We start from the raw sequence: 21,032 nt of genomic DNA, 5'->3' as shown, positions 1-21,032 counted from the left end.
TGCACTTTGCAGATACTGTGTGTGTGTGTGTGTGTGTGTGTGTTTTGATTTTTTTTTTACAAATTAAAAGTTTTTGGCAAAGTTGACTCGAGTATGCCTATTAGTGCCATTTTTCCAACAGCATGTGTCATGTTTTGGTAATTCTTGCAATATTTCAGACTTTTCTATTATTGTATCTGTTATGGTGACCTGTGATCTTTGATGTTACTATTGGGACTGGCTTTGGGGCAACACAAACCCTGACCTTCTAAGACATTGAACTTCATAAATAGATGTTGTGTGTGTTCTTACTGCTCCACAAACTGGCAGTTCCTTCCTCTCTCCCCTGAGACTTAACAACACTAAAATTGGGCCAACTAATAACCCTCAAAGACCTCTAAGTGTTCAAGTCAAAGGAAGCATCACCTGTCTCTTACTTTAAATCAAAGCTAGAAATGAGTAAGCTTAATGAAGGAGGCAGAATGAAAGCAGAGACAGACCAAAAGCCAGGCCTCTTGTGCCAAAGAGCGAAGTTGTGAATGCCAAGGGAAAGTTCCAGAAGAAAACTGAAAGTGTTACTCCATCAAAAACATGAATAAGAAAACAAAACAGCCGTAATGCTGATGACAGAGAAAGTCTGAGTGGTCTGGATAGAAGCTCAAACCAGCCACACATTCCCTTAAACCAAAGCCTAATCCAGGTCAATCTCCCAACTCTCTTTAATTTTGCGAAGACCAAGGGAGGTGAGAAAGTTGCACTGGAAGCCGGCAGAGTTTGGTTCATGAGGTTTAAGAAAAGAAGCCATCTCTATAACATAAAAGTGGAAGGTGAGGCAGCAAATGCTGATGGGGAAGCTGCAGCAAGTTATCCAGAAGATCTAGCTAAGATCACTGATGAAGGTGAATATACTAAAAAACAAAAACAAACAAAAAACCAGATTTTCAATGTATACAAAAGAGCAACCTATTGCAAGAAGAGGCCATCAAGGACTTTCACAGTTAGAGAGGAGAAGTCAATGACTGGCTTTACAATCTCAAAGCACAGGCTGACTCTCCGTTAGGAAATAATGTATCCGGTGACTTTAAGTTGAAGCCAATGCTCACTTACCATTCTGAAAATCCTAGGCCCCTTAAGAATTATGCTAAATCTACCCTGCCTGTCCTTTATAAATGGAACAACAAAGCCTGAATAATGGCACATCTACTTACAGCATGGTTTACTAAATACTTCAAACTTACCATTGAGACATACTGCTCAGAAAAGATTCCTTTAAAAATATTACTGCTCATTGACAATGCACCTAATCACCCAAGAGCTCTGACACAGACATATGTAGAACTAGATTAAAGCTGTTTTCATGCCTGGTAACACAACATCCTTTCCGCAGCCCAAGGATCAAGGAGTCAGCTCAACTTTCAAGTCTTATTATTTAAAAAATACATTATGTAAAGATATACTTGCCATAGATAGTGACTCCCCTGATGGATCTGGGCAAAGTAAATTGAAAACTTTCTGGAACTGATTCATCATTCCAGATGTCCTAATAATATTTGTGATTTGTGCAAGGAGGTCAAAATAACAACATCAGAAGGAGTTTAGAAGAAGCTGATTCCAACCCTCATGGATGACTTGGAGAAGTTCAAGAGTTCAGTGGAGTAAGTAACTGAAGATGTGGTGGAAATAGCAAGAGAAACAGAATTAGAAGTAGAGCCTGAAAATGTGACTTAATTGCTGCAATCTCACGATGAAACCTTCACAGATGAGGAGTTGCTTATTATAGATAAACAAAGTAAGCGGTTTCTTGAGTTGGAATCTACTCCTGGTGAAGATGCTGTGAACATCAATAAACTGCCATGGCCACCCCAACCTTCAGAACCACCACCCCGATCAGTCAACAGCCATCAACATCCAAGCAAGACTCTCCACCAGCAAAAAGATTATGACTCATTTAAAGTTCAAAAGAATGCTAGCATTTTTTAGCAATAAAGTATTTTTAATTTAAGGCATGTAGGTTTTTTTTTTAATCACAATGTTATTGTATGCTTAATAGGTCATTATAATGTAAACATAACTTTTATGCTTTGGGAAAATGAAAAAATTCTAGTGACTTGCTTTATTGAGATATTTGCTTTATTGCAGTGGTCTGGAACCAAACCCACAGTATCTCTGAGGTATGCCTATAATTAAGGTCTTATATGCGGGTCACTGACATCATACTACACTCTAAGCTGCCAAACAGATTGAGTCAGAAGATTAAGGGATGAAGCATGAATGAAAGGTGATTGTTTAAAATATCTTTAATAATATTTACAGCAGAGACATACTATTAAAATTTGAGATATGGCAGCATCAAGCTGTCAATGTGGGTTCAAGAAATTGCTCTACTCTCAATACTTGAAAATACTGGAGTTTTAATTGGGTGCTCATCTCACAGATGGTATTTAAAGGAGCATAATGTGCTATTTCATACACATGTCCCCCTGCCTCTAATCCTCCACTCCCTTTTTGCCTGGAATAGTCTTACTCATCATTCAAACTCAGACAAAATGCTTCTTTCTCAATGAATCCTCTAAATCATGGGGCCCCAATCCCCGGGGCCATGGACCCCTACCTGGTCTATGGCCTGTTAGGAGCTAGGCCACACAGCAGAAGGTGAGCAGTGGGCCACGCTCCACCTCCTGACAGATTAGCAGCAGCATGAGATTCTCAGAAGCACAAACCCTACTGTGAACTGTGCATGCGAGGGATCTAGGTTGCATGTTCCTTATGAGAATCTAATGCCTGATAATCTGAGGTAGAAATCATTCCCATTCTCTCCCAGTATGTGGGAAAATTGCCTTCCATGAAACAAGCCCTGGTGTCAAAAGGGCTGGGGACCACTGTTCTAAATCTTCCAAATTAACAAAGTCCCCTTCAAAGCTTTCAGAATTTCTATACAATTATTTTTTATAGAACTTGTAACATTGTATTATGTTTTTGTATACTTTTCAAAAATTTCTGAATAGCTGGTAGCAAAGACCTTATAACCACTAGCATTTAGCATAATGCATTGCCCATAGTGGATTGATTAATTTCCTGTGGCTGCCCTAATAATTTTCCACAAACCTGGTGACTAACAACAGAAATTATTCTCTCGCAGTTGTAGAGAAAGGGAAAAGCAAGGCCACAACTCCTTCAAAGGCTCTAGAAAAGAATCTTTTCCAGCAGGCGTGGTGGTGAATGCCTGTAATCCAAGCACTTTGGGAGGCTGAGGCAGGTGATTCACCTGAAGTCAAGAGTTTGAGACCAAGCTGGCCAACATGGTGAAACCCCACCTCTACTAAAAATACAAAAATTAGCCAGGCGTGATGGCAGGTACCTATAATTCCAGCTACTCGGGAGGCTGAGGAAGGAGAATCACTTGAACCCGGGGGGCAGAGGTTGCAGTGAGCCAAGATTACGCCACTGTACTCCAGCCTGGGCGACAGAGTGAAACTCTGACCAAAAAAAAAAAAATCTTTTCCTTGCCTCTTGCAACCTCCGGTGGCTGCTAGCACTAGTTGGTATTCCTTGGCTTGTAGCCACATCCTTCCAATCCTTGCCTCTTGTCTTCATATTGCCTTCTCCTCCTCTGATGCTTGTAAGGACACTTATCATTGAATTTAGAGCTTACCCAAGAAATCCAGGATGTTCTCATCTCACATCTTTAACATAATTACATGCACAAAAACCACCTTCCAAACAAGGCAATATTCACATATTCCCAGGATTCAGACGTGGGCATATCTTACTGAGATTTACCATTCCACACACTATTGTTGCCATACAGTAAATATGTGCTCAGTTTTCTTACCTTAGACCCACACGAAATAAACTTATAGATAAACTCAAATATGAGGAAAAGTGGAAACAGGAAAACTTAATTTCTTGCCTTCTCTGATAATGTCCTCATTGAAAAAGAACCACTGAGGCATAGCCAGAAAGCTTTACCAGCATTTTTTTACTGAGAAATTACTAAGGATTACTTAACACAATGCCCAGTGACAGATCACTGGAGACCATTTCTTTGCTCCTAGGGAAAAAAAGGCCAGAGATATATTTTCTTCCTCACAAAGCAACACTCTTATTCACATCAAGCAGGAACCTGCTTTAAGTGAAGTTTCAATTTCTTTAAATTGTTTACACATGGCCATGAATGTTTTACAGCATGTATAGTTTTACATGAATGGTAGAAGCCAAATTACTAAGAATTTATCCATATAGGAAATGTAAGTGTTTAAAGCCTTACCTCTCAAGATTTCAGGCTTTCATTCGAAACAATCTCTTGCACATCATGAACATTCAGTGAGAATAAGTTGATTCCCATGGCTACGATTGTTTCCTACGCACAGTTTAACATGTCATAGCAGAACTTTTCAGAAAATATTTTAACCTTACAAAGATCAAAGACTACTATGATCTTCAAATTAGGGTCGGAAATTAGGATAGAAATTTCAAAACTTCCATAAACTATAATTAGGCCTGAAATAATTTTTCTATTCAAGGTTTACAATATTAACTAAAGAGACCAATTAACTACTATTAATATAGTATTATCTAGCAGATTATAAAATAATGCTGGTAATATAATGCATCCATAGACTCAAACTCTTCAAATAAAACATCCCTAATATCCCACTATACCAGGAAACCAAGATAATGAAAACTTAGCCAAGAGTGAATGTAAGAAAAATGTCAATCACCTTGCTGCAAGATTTGGTAAAAAAATCTATTTTCTCTACTCTTATTGCAACATGATAAGTTATGAAAATTCTAATCAATTAGCCAAAATAAGGTAATCATTTCAAATAGAATTATTAGTATTCCCTCTATTTATCAGTTTATTTAAAAAAAATAAGGTGTAAAGAAAGACTGATTCTGATCAACTTGATTCACAATTAGAACAGCACCTACCCTGGTAGCAAACAGAACACTCAGCACTCAGATCGTGCTTTCTAGATATCATTCTACAATGAAATGAGAGACCCTTGGAAGATTGGTTGATTTGGTAGCTGTGGCAGGGAAAATATGAGATGAGCCTAGAGAATCCTGTAATACCAGAAAGTTAACAAAGTACTCAAAAACAAAAGACAGGGGGACGTCACTGGGCCACAAGAGCAAATCTGAAAGCAGTCTTTGGTCAAAGCCAGAAAAATCTAAGAGACTAACACAGTATTAGCTTATGACTCCACATGTAAGATAAATATGCATGTATCCATGCCAATACACATTTAAAATAAATGGAGAAGAATGTAATCTATAGAATTCTAAGTACGATACATAGTTATTTCTTAAGAGTAGGCAAGACTTAGTGACTCACTTCCACAGAATAGAGTATGGAAAGGGGGGAAAAAATACAGTAAAGAAGCTTGACAAATACCAATTTAACTAAGTAATTAAGGTTAAGATCATCAGTGGTATCCTGTGGACATCATGATACGATACAATGATACCCCTGATACGATACACTGAGAAGCATACTTCACCTCTGTGATACTGTTTTCCAAGACCCCATAAGCCAGTTTAATCATGAGAAAAGCATCAGATGAACCAAAACTGAAGGACATCCTATAAAATACCTGACCAGTACTCCTTAAAACTCTTAACGTCATGAAATAAAAAGAGAGACTAAGAAACTGACACAAAACAGAAAACAGGTGTAACAACTCAAAGCAATATGGTACCTTGTTCATAACCTAAAAGAGAAAGCAGACATTAATGGAAAAGCTAGTGAAGTCCAAACAACAATAACCTGCCAATGTTGGTTTCCTGGCCTTGGTAGATATGCCATGGTAATTATACCAGGTGTCATTACACATTGTCAGTTTTTGTATGTGCATGTATGTGTGTGTTTTTTGAAGTCCTTATCTGCTAGACAAATATACTAAAGTATTTATAGTTAAAATTGTATGTCTGAAATTAGTTGCTCAGGGGGAGTGAGGCCAGAGATTTATGAAACAAGATGGCAAAATGCTGGGATTTGTTAAGGTTAGTCTGGGTGCATGAGGGTTTCTTATACTATTCTCACTACTTTTGTGTATGTTTAAAATTTCTCATAATAAAAGAGACATTAAAAAATATTTTAAATGTCTACGATTCAGTCAGCCTTCTTCAAATAAAAGTTTTTAAAACAAGCCACATGTCTCACAATGCTTAATGAACTTTGCAAAGTTTGTTATATTGTTAAATAAAATTATTAACGATCAAAAAACAAAGACCTTTTTAAGTGCTTTATTAGTTATGTTGTAAAGGAAAAGTTGGTTTCCTGTGAATGGTGTGACTTTCCATACATTATGCTCATCTATTCCCTGGTAGATAAGAGAATGAAGGATAAAGTGGTTGACTCACTTGTGAAGGCTGGTAGATCGAGGCAATGAAAGAGAAATGCACTCTCACATTACATTAAATTATGGTCAAAAAGTTTCAAAACTGATATGAAAATGGAATTAAACCAGTCCCTTTGATATATTATCACCCCCCAAAACCCAATTTATAAATGAACCTTTCCAACATCTTAATTGTAAGAAGGTGCAAGTCTATTAAGATAGGGAGCTGCACATGCTCATGTGCACACACAAATACACACTTCTTCCCAAGAACAAAGTAAAACTACAAAGAGAAAAAATAATGAAAGAAAAGATGCAGTAATTTAAAGATCCAGGAGACCAAACATGTGAAGAGAAAACTAAAGGAGAAAAAGAAACAAATTAAAGAAAGACAATAACAATACATCAACTTCTTACCATAATAATTATTTATCTCAGTATCTACTGTTCTCTTATATATAATGGTGGGAAGTCAATCAAAAATTACAAGCGCAGGGCACAATGGCTCATGTGTGTAATCCCAGTAACTTGGGAGGCTGGGGCAGTCAGATCACTTGAGGCCAAGAGTTCAAGACCAGCCTGGCCAACATGGCAAAACCCCGTCTCTACTAAAAATACAAAAATTATCCAGGAGTGGTGGCATGCGTCTGTAATCCCAGATTCTTGGGAGGCTAAGGCAGAGAATCGCTTCAACCTGGGAGGCAGAGGCTGCAGTGAGCCAAGATCACACCACTATACTCCAGCCTGGGTGACAGAGCGAGACTCTTATCTCAAAAAAAAAAAAAAAAGACAGAAAAACAAAGGAAGAAACCACCCACTGTCAACAGATAAAGCTGTCAACATAAGCAGACCCTGAGATAGCAGAGATCCTGAAACTAACAAATTGAGAGTTGCAAAATAATTATAATTAAAATGTAAAAGAATCTAGAGAAAAGGGTAGACAACATGCATGAACAGAGAAATTAAGCAAAGGGGTACAAATTTTTTTAATTTATAAAAAATGCTAGGCAAATAACTTTCTATGAAAAATGAAGAATTCTTTCACTGATCTTACAACAGACCTGACACAGCAGGAAGAATTAGTAAACTTGAGGACAGGTCAATGCAAATTATTCAGACTAAAACTTGAATAGATGGGGGAGAGGTGCAGAAGACCCAAGACTTGTGGGTCAATACCAAGTAGTCTAATGTGCTTGTCAACACAGTCCAAAGGGAAAAGAGAAGAGAAGGGAGGGAGGGCAATAGAAACACTGAAAAGGTAATGGATAGAAATTTATGAAAAACTAAGAAAAACAATAAGGAGCCTAGAGAATCCAATGCATGATAATTATAAATGATAACACACCTATATACATCATAGTAAAACTGCTGAAAAACAAAGTTAAAGAAAAAAATCCTGAAGGCAGCCAAAGAAAAGAAAAAAAAGAAACATTGCATATAGACAAGCAAAAATAATTTCAAAAGATATCTTTTCAGAATTATATAAATGAGAGGATACTGGAGCAATATATTTAACATAATGGGGGAAAACTGTCAACCCAGAATTGAATATCCACCTAAAATACTTCAGGAACCAAAGCATATAGACATCTTTACACAAGCAAGAGCTGAGAAATGTCATTCCCAGCAGACTGCACTGCAATAAATTATTTAGGTAGGTCAGGTGCAGTGGCTCATGCCTGTAATCCCAGCATTTTGGGAGGCCAAGATGGGAAGATCACCTGAGGTCAGGAGTTCAAAACCAGCTGAGCCAACATGGTGAAACCCTGTCTCTACTAAAAATATAAAAATTAGCTAGGTGTGGTGGCGGGCATCTATAATACCAGCTACTCTGGAGGGTGAGCCACAAGAATTGTTTGAACAAGGAGACAGAGGTTACAGTGAGCTGAGGTCACACCAGTGCACTCCAGCCTGGATGACAGAGCGAGACTCTGCCTCACAAAAAGAAAAAATTATTTAGGTAAAGAAAAAATGTATTTAGGTAAAATTAATATGATACTATATAATTTATATAGTGTGGATACTATATCCACACAAAGAAATAAAAACCCTGGAACTAGCAAAAATACGAGCAAAAATTTAAAAACACATTTTTGTCTGATGTTGAATCTGTATTAAAGGTAACTTACTGTTTAAAGCAAACACAGTAGCCAAGAAATGGATAGGCTATAACATGTGTAAGTAAAATATATGAAGAAAATAGCACAGGGGAGGTGTGATGATGGATAAAATATTCCTCACATACGAATGCTAGTTACATGTATTAGAATACCTAAAAAAACTTATAAAGAAAGTTAGGTACTACAGGATATAGGAAAACATTATACAACAAATGTGAAATTTATATTCTCTGGAAAAAGAACAGATTACCTCAAAATTGTTGCTGATACAATGGTATTTCTATGCTCTGAAAGTAAAAAGTAGACCCTCTCTCTTATATCATATACAATAAATTCCAAATAGATTAAAGACAAAAATGGGGGGGGAATTAAATCTAGTGAGGATATTACGTGCCTACTTTATCAACGGAGAAAACCTTAAAACAGGACACCAAAGAGAAAGAGAAGGAATTGCTTACATATTTTAAAGGTTGTATATCAAAAGATACTTCTTGAACAGGCAAGAGATAAAAGATTGGTTTATGAAAAAAATTACTTGCAATGGTGATGTCAGGCAGGTGGTTAGTGGCTTTAATATAAAATGAATTCCCACAAAAGGACAATAACCAATTTTTTAAATGGGCAAAGAATATGAAAGGACAATTCTTATAATAATTCTAATTTGCCTACAAACATTGGAAAAGATGTCCAAAGTCACTAACAATCAGCAAATACTAATTCAAGTAACAATAAGATATCACTACACAATTATCAGACTGGGAAACATGAACTATTGCTGATGGTGATTGGGGATAGGGTATTTGCCTGCATTGCTGGTAATAATGTGAATCACTATATACTTGTCAAAGCAATGGGGCAACATTTATGAACACTGATACATTTTGAATGGATCATCCTATCCCTGGGAATCTATTCTTTAGGTCTCTCAGAAGACACCTATGAAGTTATTTATTATAACATTAGTTTAAAAGCGGCAAAAACTGGAAACACAGTATTTCCCTCTAATAAATGAGTGATTGAGTACGCTATGAAATAACCACTCCTTGGAATACGATGTAACAATTTTTTAATTGATTAGAACAGTAGCAGCTGAGAAGGATTTCTCTCAGGCAGCACTGAATGAAAAAAGATAAAAGAGTTTCAAATAAACTCCTTCCATTTTTGTAAGCAGTGACTAAAAAACTGTGTGTATGTGTTCCTAACGCTTAAGAACATGAAGAAAAATATAAAAGGACATATAATCGTGCTGAAAACCTAAGTTATGGACTAATGGAATGTTATTTTTGGCTAGAGGAAACAATTCCACCCAAAAAAAAAAATGAATTTTAAAGTTTCCATACAAGTATACCCACTTATATCAGAATAATATATTTGTAAACAATGCCCATGAAAGCAAGCTTCTGCAAAACAATGCTTATTTTCTAACGATCTTCAGTTGTGTTTCTTTGAAAACTTGAAGAGTCACAGAGGTAAAAAAGTAAAAATAAATCACATGTAAATATCATAAACACCTACTTGTGTGTTGGTTGGAAACATAAAATGAAATGCCTTTAAAATGTATTATACACATTTAATATAAAATAAATGTGCAAAAAGTTTTTGAAAGAAAAAACAAAACTACATGCTTAAATAGGAAAAGTTTTTCTAGTAAGATTAAAAGTACTTCAAAGAGACTACAGCATAAATCTAAAAATACCCAGGGTACCTTTTAGGCACATTAAAGATTTAAAAGAAATAAACTAAACCAGAATACACCAGCTTGGGCTTGCCTCTCGGCTTAGCTATCCTGCTTCTTTCATGATCTGCCTATATTGTAGGACAAAGCCCATGTTTTATCTACGTATGTATTTACACACCTAGCACAAGCCTTGGCACATGGTAAATGCCCTAATTTTCTTCAAAGAGTATGGATGTCTCCAACTCCACAATCTCTATTCCAGGGTCAACGGGTTGATCTCTCTGGGCTATTACAGATGGATTCTCTTTACCTTTTTAAAGTGCATTTTGGAAGAAGGTAAGAATTAATCTGATATTCACTGAGCATTTCATATCAACTAGACACTAGTAACACTTCTTTTATGCACTGTGGACCTGCAAAGTTTTAACTCATCCAGACTAAATGAAAGTCAGAAAGGCAGTAGTAATTATAAAACGGGAAAAAACTATTCTACTGGTGCTGGCAATTAGGGTTCTAGTTCTGCCAATTTTTAGACTTTTACCTTCTTTCGATTATTTAGTGTTCTCATTATTTACAAGGGTAACATGTGACCAATCCACCATACAGGACCATCAAGATGAAACTGAAACCACTCTAAACCACCAAGCACAAAGCAATTTTTGTTGTTGTTGTTGTTGTTGTCAGCCCATACTTACCAAGTATTCTAAACTGTCTTAATTACTGTTATTTATAAATAAAACACAAGGTAACTGCCTCAGCCTAGAGTTTTGGTATAATTCCACCATACTCAATATAGTGCTAAAAAAAAAAATTCTATTAATGCTTTTAATCTACTCATTGAGTTCACTTCTTTCTTCAATGAAATATTTTGTGTTTGCTAAAGTTACCTGTATTCGTATCTGAAGTAGAAGAGCTAATGTATATTCCAAAGTCTGTTAGCCTTGAAATATCCTCATACTTCAATGTTTCTTTCTAAATATTCCTTCAAGCAACACTTCTGATAAACTGCAACTGTGATCTTCTGCAAAATTTATATTTTCAAGTTTTCCCTTCCATTGTTCTCATGCTTTAAAAAACTGTATTCCTCTTAATATGTAAACAGTATTTTAATACAAATTAAATATTCCCATTATTTAAAAGATTTTTTGGTCAAAGTTAAAATTCCTAGCATTTAAAAATAAAGTACATCAGATTTTTTCAAAAATATAGAAGACCTTCATTAGATAGCATCACATAAAGTACATTTAAAATTTTATTCATCAGTCAACTTTCTTTGCTTTTGTTTCCCAAATAAACCATCTCTAAACTCATTATAACACCATATACCCTACTGGCCAAGCACATCCTGGAATCTATTTTTGGAAAAGAAAACTTCTTGGTGATATGGCAAATGATAAAAATTTGCCAAAATATCATAAAACCATCAGCTCTAAAAGAGAACAGAAAGAAGTAAGTGGGAAATCACCACAGCTGCCAAAATAATGTTTTTAATTTGCATTCATCTATTAGCAGGTTTGCTTTTACTATTAAAAAATATAAACAGGGCCACGTGTGTTGGCTCACACCTGTAACTCCAGCAGTTTGAGATGGCAAGGCAGGCGGATCACTTGAGGTCAGAAGTTGGAGACCAGGCTGGCCAACATGGTGAAACCCCATCTCCACTATATATACTATACTTTTATACAATTATACTATAATTGTATAAAAGTACAAAACTCAGCTGGGCATGGTGGCACACACCTGTAGTCCCAGCTACTCAGGAGGCTGAGACAGGAGAATCGTTTGAAACCGAGAGGCGGAGGTTGCAGTGAGCTGAGATTGTGCCACTGCACTCCAGCCTGAGCAATAGAGCAACACCCTGTCTCCAAAAAAAAAAAAAAAAGTATGTATGTATATACACACACACACACACACACACATATATACACAGTTTATATTAAAAAAACACATTGTTCATATAAAAAGATACACATATACACTGTTTATATAACAAATCTTTTCCGCATATCTACTAAAACCCTGAAACCTCGATTTCCCAGATAGAAAAAATTTTTCCCCAGGTACTTTAAACAATTTACAGCACTTGGTCCATTTATCACAAATTACCTTATATTATAATTTGCCACATAATTCTTACCCCCCACTCCTTGATTTTCAACTCACTAATGATACTGGATATTGTCCTACCCATTTTCATATAAGGTTCCATAAGTGTAGTAGGAGCTAAATACGTGTAAGTCAAATGGATAACTGAAGCACATTCTAATAAAAATAACATTATTATTACTTGTATTATGTCCCTAACTTTGATAGCTTTATCCAATAGCAGAATGCATATTAGCCAGAATTTACTGGTCTACTATTACCACTGCTGTAGAACATCCTATAGCAGTTTACTTCTAAAATAATTTTTTGGATGAGGTATCATAATTTGTTTTACTACATATATTAGCAAACACTTAATTGACTTCTTTACTGAGGTATATCTTGTAGTAAACGTATTCTAGTAAACATAGTATGTCAATACAATCTACAACAAATATAATAATACAGCCTCTAAACCATATTTATTTGTATAATACTCCCAATTTTACTCTATTCTACAGTAAGGCTAACTCTGGAATATTACATTTAATGCCAGAGGGAGGTAAGAGTAACACAAGGGGAAAGTCCGGGGGCTTTCTACCATTCAACTCTCTAAAGCTAACTGGCTATTCACTATAATTTCATTACTTTCCTTTGCTGAAAATCAATTTCCACATCTATGAAATAAAAATCATAATATAGTTCATAATAGAGTACAACAGTAAAATAGAAAGCATAATATAGTGCACATATCACATATATGCTGTATTATATGTCATACGATATATACTACACGACATGTAAGTTGTATGATTCAAATATATATTAAATGATACAAATACATATGATACATAGGTTATAAGGATTACGATACCTATATTATACAAATATCACTGAATATTCATTTAACAAAGGATGGAATCCAATAATTGTATGAGATTTTGTATGCTTTCTCCTGACCAGACATGTTTTAAAGGAGACTCATTCTCACAGACAAAAGGAAAATCTGCATTTATATACAACCTATTAGTCATTAAAAGTATCTGTATATCATTTTGTGTGTTCTGTTTCATTTTTTTAACAATTCATCAGCTTAACTCCATGTAGCACTTCCAATAAAGATTCATCACTTTCAGCACATCTAATGATCATTGTCGCAATTTTATATCAAGATAATAAACTGTTTCTCAAAACTAGATGCTTTCATTTTCCCTTTTTCCACTCGTTTTGTTAAAATACGATAAAAAACAATAAAATTTTCCAAATAATTTTTGAAATTTTTGCCAGAAGTGGCAAAGTCACAGTGCTGTAGCAGAAGTGGGGGTTACTTGGCAAAACAGCAACACAACAGCCCAAAAAAGGCATTCATCAAATGATGTTCGTAAGTCAAAATCGAGTACATAAACGACATTTCAGAGGTGACACATATAGTATTCCACGTGCCAGTTATTTGAAAAGTCAATGATATAAAAATCAAGGTATATCAGTACCTGTTTACTAAAGAGTACATATTAAAAAAACTAACATGAAAAACCAAGTTCTTAACTTCTGTATGATACTAGGTATACAATAAGGAGGTATTTTATTTTGTACCCACTATTTACTCTGAATGGCTGTTTGTTGTTGTTACTGTTGTTGTTTTAGAGACAGGGTTTTCAAGGCTGGAGTGCACTGGCTCTATTGATGACAGCTCATTGCAGCTTTGAACTCTGGGATCAAGGGATCCTCCTGCCTCAGCCTCCCAAGTAACGTGGAATACATGCACATGCCACCACACCTGGCCTGAATGGCAGCTTTTAAGAAAGGCATCAATACACTAGAGCAAATATCTATAAATGCAGCATGGTTTAATTCTACTATACTACAAGATTTCTTTTTGCAAGAAGAAATATTTTTTTTTTCAGGAAAATAAAGTGAATTGAGGAATGGCAAACAGAATTGAATATATTTAGCTACTTAGGTTGGAAAAGACCACGATAATGGCATTTAGAACAAGGTAAATCAACAAACAATTAACACCAGAAGGAATACTCTGAGCTGTGGGGCCCGAGGATACTGACTGGAACACAGTGTATTCTTAAGGCAGGAGATGATAAATAAGAAAGTCCCACAAAAAGTGATGTTGATGTTTGCAGTGATAATCGTAACATGAATTGAAGTCAGGCAAGATACCTGTGACATGGAAAGAGTCTGAGTTTTATATTGAAGAGCTATTTTGAGTTTGTTTCTTTGCTCTTGCAAGGGTATAAAAAAATTTGTTTTGTTTCTTTTTTAACTGGAGAAAATGCAGTTGGGGAGAAACCATGTAAGTGTGTGATTATATAAATAGGTATTCAATAAATGTACAAATAACATGTAAGAGCCTCATTATCTACCTTTATTGTGCATTTTATATAATGTTAGTTAAGAACAACATACAGCATGTTGCAACAATGTTTGAGTCTAACCAAGTGACTTTTAAGCCATAAATCAGACATAGCTTAATCAACGCGATCTTGATTTAACTGGGGATTTGCAGTTCAATGTACTGCTCGAAATTATAGTACATCACAAATTTAATAATTCTATTTCTAAAATTAAGGGCTGTTTTTTAATGACCAGTTGATAGTAGCTTCAGGTGACTCATTAAATAAGTAGTCTGCAGATTTTCAATCTCTAATCATTGTTCATCTTTATTTTCAATTTTCTGTAAATGACCATGTGAACTGTAATTTCATGTGTTTTTCTTTTGACAAGCTTGGATACTTCACCTGTATTATATAAATATGAATAATCAGTAACTTTTATACCAACTACGTTGAAACAATTTTTAAGAGTGACTTTCTCAAGGTCACAAGAGCAAATCTCTGGTGAAACAGGAATGGAATTCATGACCTTTGACTGCCAGAAGTTTTCTACCCACACTCGGAAATTCCTTCCCCATAAGCGTAATTTATATGCTCACTTTGAGAAGCAGGAAAGTTTATCCCTTTCAGGGGAGGGCAGTGTTGGGGCGGTGGAGGTACGGCTGGAGTGCTTTTCCCATCAAATCAGTTGCCACATGAGAACTTTGTAGTTTTACAAACTGACTTTTGGCCACATTACCCCATTTAACCCTCACCACAGCCCTGTAAACTACATATCATTTTTTCCATTTCATAGACTCAGAGAGGTTAAGAAATTCGACCAAGGTCATCCATAGCTAGTAAGCAAGAGAGCAAGACTCAAAGTGAGATATTTCTGCCACTGAAATTAGTTACGATTCAAGGATGTATAATCTTAGAGGTTACCATTCATTATGAAATGAAGGAAGGTTTTCTTTACATTGTTTTGGAATAATTTAACTTGGCTGCCATTTAGGTTTGTTTTCTTTAAGGCAGGGTTGTATTTCTGTTTTGTTATAAGTTAGTTCGATAATCTCAAAGTGAGCACAGTATTACTAAACATAAAATTTTTTTAAAAGATTGTTTTTCCCCCTTTTGTATATATATGTGTGGCTTTTTAACGTTTTTCTTGGTCATGAAATTTTACTGTAATTCTTGCTCTTGTGTATGGTGTGTGTGGGTGCGTTATGTGTGTAGGTGCGTTATATACTAATACAGAATACAAAAACACATGTAAAAATATATAAAGATAAATACTAAATATATACATACACATATAGACATATAAGATAATGAATATATATGTATATACAGTATGTAGTCATTCTTCAGTATCCTTGGAGGATTGACTCCAAGATCCCATCCCCCAGAAGATACCAAAATCCATGGATGCTCAAGTCCGTTATAAAAAATAATGCAGTATTTGCATATAACCTGTGCACATCTTCCTACATACTTTAAATCATCTCTAGATTAGTTACAATCACTTATACAATGTAAATGCTATATAAATCGTTATAGTTTTTTATTTGTATCATTTTTATTGTTGTATATTTTTTTCTTGAATGTTTTCAATCTATGGTTGACTCCCTTAATGCAGAATCCACGAATAAAGACGGCCAACTATATACATACACATCATGCCAGGAATTACTGTGAAAGGTCATACATACTGAAAAGCATGGCGAATGTCACACTTGGGACACAATTCATGGCGGTCAAAGCCAGCAGGTAGTTATCATGGTAGCTTCTATAGTCTTTGATAGGGGTGGGGAAACTATCCCAAAGGTCTCCTAATTTATTCCCCTGTCACCTTCCATGCAGCAATACAGCAATAAGGGCTTCCTGCTACTTTTGCACCAGACAGCAAATGTGTTTGGAGCAGTCTAATTATTACACTAATAAATATTCAAAAATGTAGACCATGAGAGTAGCAACAAAAGAAACGCATGACTTTAAGTTGAAAAAAAAAAGGAAGAAAGACCATACTAGAACAGAATTCTTTGGGTGAATATTCTGTAATCTACCGTCGACCAAAACAAATTTTTATGGAGCAATAAGACTACTCAAGTAGCTACTTTATGACAATAAACACCCAAAACGGGAAAATCCTTTTGTAACATAATTACTGACAATATAGAGAGAAAGTAACCATTTAATCCACAGCATGTGTTCTGTACCACAAGAACTCAATAGCTGACATCAGATGGGGTGTGGCCAACCTAGGCCCTAAAAATGAATTCTGGAGGGTGGAAGTCAGGCAGCTCTCTGGGCTGGGCTTCGGATCCAGAAACTAAGCAGGTCTAACAGAGCCTAAGACTGTTGACCTTCTGGGCATAGGGCAAGGCCCATCTGTTTACTTTCTTGCTTTTGGAAGGAGGGTTGTGGTAGATGAGTTAAGGCTGTGGTTATAGGGCGTTGCCAGTTATTTAATTTTAATATTTTTACCCTTACATTTTGTACACAGTTAAAAGTTGAAAGCTATGCATAAATTGCAGGCTGAAAAACAAGTAAGTGTGAATTTGAAAGGAAAAATAAACACTGGTCAAAAATATAAGCCATTTCCAGTCTATGATCATACAGTATTTTCAAACAGAAAGTGACAGATAAGCAACTACAACCTATTTCAGACTTACTTAAAAAATTAAAGTTGTAGCCAGCACAGTCGCTGATGCCTGTAATCCCAGCACTTTGGCAGGAGGTTTTCTTGAGGCCAGGAATTCAAGATCCAGCCTAGACAACACAGTAAGACCTCAAGTCTACAAGAAAATTTTTAGCTGGGTGCGCCAGCGTGCATCTGCAGCCCTGCCTACTTGGGAGGCTAAGATGGGAGGATCCCTTGAGCCCGGGAATTTGATCTATGATGATGCTACTTCAGTCCTGCCTGGGTGACACAGTGAGACCTCGACTCAAAAAAAAAAAAAAACGCTGTTTTCTAAGCAGAAAAGGTAATAATGGTGTTGATTTTGAATGAAACTGTCTTGGGATTTTAGCTCATGTTCATTAATCAACATGCAACTGGCAAGTAGAAAAACTTATAAACAAAAACTTTTCAAATGAGTTTGTGCCATTACTAGTTTTCTAGTTCAATACACAATCTACAGCTAGATTTATGAACTTGACTGTTTCTCTCACAATATAAAGAAAACAAACCATTTGATGCTCCAATGTAATGGGATCACTGTAATATTATTAATTTGCAAAAACATAAAGTTCCATGCTTTCCATGTTGTATAATGGAAAAAAATGTCCAGGACCTTTATATGTTCATCCACTTAACAATATCCCTTCACTGGGTAAGGTTACTCCAAACTCTAGATTAACCAACACTGGCTTGAATTCAAAATGCTCTCAGCATAGGCCTAGAGGCCTAAGCACTTATGTTGTCTCTGCCAAGATAAAACACACCTATATTTAAGGCCAAATTATTTCACTAAGTTGATAACAGCCTGCTTCATGATATACTGTAACATCTAAAACTCACTGGAGCCTGTTTAAAGTGTCTAATTTCCCTGCACAGGAGGCAGGGAAAATATCCCTGAGCAACATGTATATTTTCACATGACCAGAACACGATGGATATTACAGGCCAGATGCATGCTCTTCAGAATGAACATCAAGCATCCCGATTTGTTCTCCCCTTGGCCTGGGGAGAGTGAGTGCACTAGTGTTTGCAGACCTTCCCTTTCAGCACACACATAGGCTGCAGCTGTAGTAAACAACCATCAGCCAAGAGTTGCTAAGGTCAAGGTCTCAAATGCTAGACCAGGACCATTTCCTCCCAAATGATAGTCATCTCTGAAAAAAGAACTTGTGGGGGGGGGGGTGGAGAATATTAAGGACTCATTAGCACAATTTTTTTCAATAGATAGTAATAAAAAGCATTCTACAATAAAGTTCAGCTGACTGCACTGATAAGCAGTACATAAATAACTGAAGGATTTCAAAAATAAACAGAAATCCTGAAGAATGTTTTATTTAACCTGACACAGTTATGTTGGTTACAGGGTCTTAGTTCAAAATTATGAAAATTGTATGTGGAAACATTTCAAATTTCAAATTTTCCCAGTACATTTCATAATAGTTATTAATTGGTAGAATAATAAACCTCTTTCCTAATTTTTATACGCTCAAATTGCTCTTTCCCCAACTCAGAGGAGCTTAATATACTCAATCTAGTATCACGATTGACCGGTCTGCAACAATAAAGATATAACTTACGCAACTGAAACGTTTGTCCTTCAACATCCTATTTCCACTATGCTTCTAGAGTTTAAAATTTTCTATTCTAAGTATACTCCTTTATCGGAACCAATTTCTATCGGGTTTTAAAAAATGCACACAACATGTGAATGAGGTCTGAGGACAGCACAAGCAAGCTTTTTTCCTTGGGGGGGGGGTCCACTGTTTTAATTAAGTATCAGTTCTAAAGGCGTTTCTTAGAAGACGATATACACCCACTCTTCAAAGTGACCACTCCTATTCCCATCACAAAACGCTTCTTGCTAAAAGCCACCAAATTTATTTCAAAGTATTTACTTATTTAAACAACTCCATCGTCCAGTAAGAAAAGGGCATGGAAGCGTCTAGGTGGTTTTGCAGAATGACGTGTATTTGATTGGCAGATGTCTACCGAAGTCACTAGATGCACACGCACTAAATGTAAATAGAGTTGCTCGTCTCTCTGATATTACAGGGAAACAGAATCTAACGCTGGTGTAAAATAAAATATCAGAATGCTTGGCCGAGAATTCCATTAGCCAGTGGAATTATTTAAAACTATCCATACAGAACGACACTTAAGCCATCTACACAGTTAAATTAGAGGGCTGACAATACTAACTACACAAACTGTTTATCCAGATTACACATTCCGTTGTATTAATACTCTTTAACTCAACACGGTCAGGTTTTATCAGCTGAAATAAGACTATTACTATTAAAGTATGCAAAACTCGAAGCGCAGGGTGAAGGGGGTTGGGAAGCTGCAGGGCATATAACAAAGGAATTGGTACTTTTTCCAAGCATTTGCCTCAAATGCACTGCGAAACAAAACTGTTGAGTGCACCCCACCCTTTTCCCCCAAAGATAAAAGTTTTCAAAGTTCTTGCAGACAGCTCTCTACCCAACAAAAGCAGGATTGATTCTCCCCATAGGGGAGCATCTAACGTGAACACCAACTAATGTCGTGGAGGTCAAGTCCGAACCCTCAGAGTGAGCTTCTAAGGGAAGAAGTGGCTCCCAGGCCGGCTCTGCGGGTTCCCGGCCCGGGTGGACGTGCAAAGTTGCCCCTTGTCAACTCCGGCCAGGTCTCCCGTAATTGAAAATAACAGCCACCGGCCAGCCCCTGGCTACTTGCATGGACCAGGCACTGTAGCAAGTGACAGTTACACATCATTACGACCAGAGACAATAATGAATGTAGCACCAGGAGCACTATTCATGCCAGCAGTGTCATCTCCGCCTTAACCCCTTCCCCTCCACTCTCTCGAGCGCGCGCACACAGCCCACACGGCCCCGGTGCGGAGCTATTCAACCACCCCGCTCGAGGTTGGGGGGCCAACTACTTCCACAAGCCCCCCTCCCCCCCCAAGTTCAGCCCTGGGGTTTTATTTCTCATCCTTGGCAACTGTCAGGCAAACACTGCGACCAACAATTCCACTAGGGGTAGAAAAACATTTGCTTAATTCACGTTACTTGATAACTTCTTCTGAAAAAAAAAATTAAGGGAGGGGGGAAGAAACCTCCTTCTTTCTTCTCCACGAATCCGACCGACGCTACTTGCTTTGCAACAGCATCGCCCTTCCCCGGCCCCCTCCCGCTTCCCGGCACTTTCCCCCTTTAAGAACACAGACCAACCAAAATGATTTAACTTGAGTAGATGACAGAAGGAAAATAAAACACGTTAAGAGAATACGGTCTGATTTGGGATGGCAAAAAAAAAAAAGAGGGGGTTGTTTATTTTGATAAGAAACGGAATCGGCACAGACCTGAACAGAAGCTGCAGAGCAGGAGAAATTGTTTTCTTTCCCTCACACAGAGTCCCCCTCTCTCTCTCTCCCTTTCTCTCTCACACGCGCGCGCGCGCACACACACACTCACTCGCACACACACGGCGTCACCCGCGCACACGCACACGCAGAGCCTCTCAGCGGCTCTCTGCAGTTCTCAGGAAATGAATGGGGGGCAACCCGGGGAACTGTTGTACTTGCAAATGACTTACCCGGATCACATGATGCGCTAAATGTAGGGTGGGCCGGTGGGTGGAGGCTGCCGAGACGCGAGCCCCGGTCTAGTGTGGGGAGCCTCGCCAAGGCCCGCATCGAATTACCCCGGGGCCCAGCCGAGGGGGTTGCAGGACGCCGCTTCTCCTCCCTCGCAGCCCGCAGCTCAGGAAACCGGAGAGGCGCCTGGGGTGGGGTGGGGTGGGGTGAGGTGAGGGGGGGCCGAAAACAAGAAACCC

The 21,032-nt window shown here is 37.2% G+C and overlaps 1 protein-coding gene across 2 annotated transcripts in view; it reads right to left on the bottom strand.

Moving 5' to 3' along the window:
* KLF12 (Kruppel-like factor 12) overlaps positions 1-21,032 on the bottom strand; it is a 465,591-nt gene extending 444,559 nt beyond the window's left edge. Inside the window, exon 1 of one of the 2 annotated variants that reach the window (XM_011932150.1) lies at positions 20,793-21,032. The gene's annotated coding sequence lies outside the window, so the exon portion shown is untranslated. Of the gene's footprint in view, positions 1-20,559; positions 20,746-20,792 lie in introns of those variants that run through there. The other variant, XM_011932151.1, reaches the window with a different exon arrangement.

This window comes from Colobus angolensis, unplaced genomic scaffold, assembly GCF_000951035.1.
Source record: "Colobus angolensis palliatus isolate OR3802 unplaced genomic scaffold, Cang.pa_1.0 Scaffold94, whole genome shotgun sequence".
NCBI classification, from domain to species: domain Eukaryota; kingdom Metazoa; phylum Chordata; class Mammalia; order Primates; family Cercopithecidae; genus Colobus; species Colobus angolensis.
Note: the sequence above shows the minus strand (reverse complement) of the source record. Positions and strands in the feature narration are given on the sequence as shown.